This window comes from Caretta caretta, chromosome 1, assembly GCF_965140235.1.
Source record: "Caretta caretta isolate rCarCar2 chromosome 1, rCarCar1.hap1, whole genome shotgun sequence".
NCBI lineage: Eukaryota > Metazoa > Chordata > Testudines > Cheloniidae > Caretta > Caretta caretta.
The window spans coordinates 87,587,408-87,590,923 of record NC_134206.1 but is presented as its reverse complement, the minus strand read 5'-3'; the positions used below and the strand labels follow the sequence as shown (position 1 = coordinate 87,590,923).

Sequence of the window (3,516 nt, the reverse complement as noted above, 5' to 3'; positions counted from 1 at the left end):
TGGCTTGTCAGGGTCAGGTGGGGGTCCCAGCGCCAACTTAACGTAGCTATGATGGATCCAGGAACCTTTACCTGCAAAGGAGTGGTGGCAGATGGTGGGAGTAATGTTTGTGGCTGTAAGGCGTTTTTGGTATTTATACTTGCCTACAAGCACAGTTCCAGCCTCTGGAATAAACCCACCCCACCACTTTACTTCACATTCCCAAGAATACATTCCGCAACTTTCTCCCTGCCAATGTACAATGCTCCGTCTTTGCCATCAAGGCCAATTCTCAGTGTCTTTTGCAGTCAGGAATCTTTGGATTTTGGTGGTTTTAGCAGAGCAGGCATTCCTTCTCTCTTGGAACAGGCATGGTTTTGCATTATACAGGGGAGAGGTTACTAGCACGTCACCCTGTAGTGCTTTGGTTTCTTTAGCAAATACTGAATGCAGGTTAGCTTTGTCAGTGGACAAGGGAGAGGTTACTAGCACTTCACCTTGTTTTTGTTTTTTTTGCTGTTCAAAAGGAGGAAAGAAAAAAAAAACCCAGAAGGAGGGACAGGCTGATCAGTAGTCGAAGTGAAGTCACCTCGAGGTGGAGGGGTCTTTTTGCAGTAAGAAGCATGGGTCTAGGCAATCAGTCCTTGGCACTTCACAGCGGTGTTGGTAGTTAGCAGGACTTAATAAGGGCCTTTTCAGCATGGGGCCAGAGTAGTATTTTGTCGATGGACCTTTATGTAGACCCAGTCACCTGGTTTTAACAAATGGCAGGTTTGCTCAGGATTCTTGAAGCAGGACTTCTTTTACCTGTAAATACAGAGACCTAACACATTTCATTAATGTCTGGCAGTGTGTTGCAGATCTCACAGCTGCTTGGGCACATTTAAGCCCCCCTCTTTCTTGGCTGTTAGCCAAATCCTAGCTGTGAGTAGTGTCCTTGGGCAGGCCAGTGTTTTATCTTTGGACCGAGCCTGCCAAGCCTGCCAGCTACAGCGTTGAATTAGCTCATCCTCCGTTTTATTTTTTTTCCCCTTCTTGGCTTTTATTAACCTGCAAAGGAAACTTTCACTTTTTACTTATACATTGTTGTTTAAAAAGGAACACATGTACATTGCCCATTATACAGCACTTTAGTCTTATTGTATAATGTATACCACATATACCCTTCTAGGAAAATGACTTTATTACAGAGCTTTGGAGCAACAAGCCAGGACAAGCACACCCACTTTTGAGGAGTCCACTTGGTACAACTTCTGGTGTCCAACAGCCCTCTGGCTAGAAATGTGAGGTAGCCAGAAGGATCTCATGTATAATATGGGGAGTGGGTTAACCTTTGATGTCCTTGCTTCCAAAGACTGTTGGTGTGCAAATTTTAACCACAATTTTTTTAATTAAAAGATCTGGCCAATGAATTTTTTTTTTTTTTTTACTTAAGCAAATGTATTAAACTTTAGTATATCACATTTTTTGATATTATCCAAACACTTTGTATTCCAAGTTGAATAAAACAAGTATCTGCATTTTGATTTAACCCTTCTATTTAGTTTTAAACTAAACTGTCCTATGAAAAATTAAACACAGCAATTCTGGCCACAAGACAAACACCACAAGACAGGACATAGAACACAGAACAGAATTCCTATTGTGCCAGTAAATTCATGAGATGTTGAATTGCTTTTCAGCTGGCATCAGTTTTCTCTGATTTTCTGAAAGACAAAAATAAAACACAGATCTACTCCTTTTGGGCAGTCAGTCATTGCTTAAAATATTTCCTTTTTATACAAATACCCTTGTTAATTGCAGGCAAAACAGAGGAATTACCCATATTTTCTTGTATTTGTTTTATAGGCAGCCCAGGTTTCAGTGGCCTCTACCTTATTAGTTAGGTAATTTACATTAAAATAAATGCTTTCTGGCTTGCTTTTGGATCCACAGGTTAAAGATTCTTACTTTAAAAAGGGCACAATAAACTTTTCCGGACTTTTGATTGCCTTTTACTTTTAACTCCTGCTGTCAAACACACAGCGACCTGAAAAGGAAGACACCACCTATTGTAGCCTCTTGGAACCTAATAAGATATTAATTAAGTAGCACTGTATAATTGCATTTCTTTGGAAAAGGGCCCATTTTTTTCCAAAATGGCTGCAAAGAAACCAAGATTTTTTTTTCTTTTCAGTATTTTACAAAGTTTAACTGCTTAATTCTTTCCAGCAACTAAAGAGTTAACTTTTTACTTTTTTTTTTTAAATTACTTGCTTATTTTTCAAAACGACACCCAATTACTTATATTTTACCATTTTAAGTATTATTCCGGGATTTACGTTTTTCATTCCTGTAATTATTTACTCCTCTTTTTTCACTATGACCTTTAAGTTTTCAACCTGTTTTCCAATCTCTCTATCTGTTGCCTGCCCACTTGGGCCCGATCCTGTTTTTTTTCTCTGAACTGTCCCTTCCATGAGCACCAGCTTTGTTTCACTACCAAATTAACAAGGAGGGTGGGCTTCTTAACTAGCCCCCAGCCCTCCTGGTCTCTTTTTTAAAATATTTTTACTTACAAGGGCTACCTGAGTCCTCCCCACATGAGGATTGTCACCTGGACAGAAAGCACGGCTAATTGGCAAGCAAGGAGGTGACGGGCATAAGTCAGAAAGTCGAGGGTAAGCCGGAGGAGGGGCAGAAGCAGGCATAGCACAGAGCGGGCTGGAGACCCCTGAGATGAATAAGAAAAGGAGGAGGAAAGAGGATGTCCTTTTGCATGCGCATAAGCCCAGTTGTCCCATACATACCAATAATCCATCTGGGCTGGAGCTTTGTCCTCCAGCCTCCTTTTAAGTACTGTTAATGTATCCCCAGCAAAGGACCCATCCAATGGCCATTCAACAGATGTTTGAGTTGTTAGTGCTGGCCACTCAACCTTACATAAAATAACAGCTTTTTTTCTGCCTAACCCATGGGTGCCAGAAATATTCCCCCAATTCTTGAGAATTTCAGCCAAAGGTGTCCCCTTACTTACACTCTGCCCAGAACCTATAATGGGCTACCAAAAGAACACAAAATGTGCCACCTTATCGCCTAAGCGACGGCTCACACACCCCCCTCTTCGGAGTTCTCAAAGGTGAACTCACCCTGTGCCGGCTGGAGCTGTCTGAGAGGAGGAGTGTAGTCTCGCTTGTTGGGGCGAGCCTAGAGTCCCTTCATGGTCGCCAAAACTGTTATGAATTACACCTTGTAGGACACGCACACAACTGCTGCGAATTATACCTGATAGGACACGCACACAAGTGCTACGAATTACACCTGGTAGGACACGCACACCAATGTTGCGAATTATACCTGATAGGTCACGCACAGTTCGAATCTAGGCTGAGGCACAGAAACAAAGTCCACAACTGCAGAGTTCCCAAAAGACACTACGTTTATTACGCTCGAGCGTGGTGCCCCCCTGCTAGCCAGGAGGGGACCCTGAATGCAGATTATACAAAGGTTATATACCTTTTAGCAAAGCATGTTGCCCTCGTGCATCGGAAACCTTAG

The 3,516-nt window shown here is 42.2% G+C and overlaps 1 long non-coding RNA gene across 1 annotated transcript; it reads right to left on the bottom strand.

Annotated features, from left to right (window-relative positions):
- Positions 1-407: 407 nt before the first annotated feature.
- On the bottom strand, positions 408-3,274 carry LOC125637962 (uncharacterized). Its single transcript, XR_012668834.1, has 2 exons — positions 3,108-3,274; positions 408-1,029 (listed from the first exon to the last, which is right to left on the bottom strand). It is a non-coding gene; the product is annotated as an uncharacterized LOC125637962 (long non-coding RNA).
- Between the last annotated feature and the right edge of the window lie 242 nt (positions 3,275-3,516).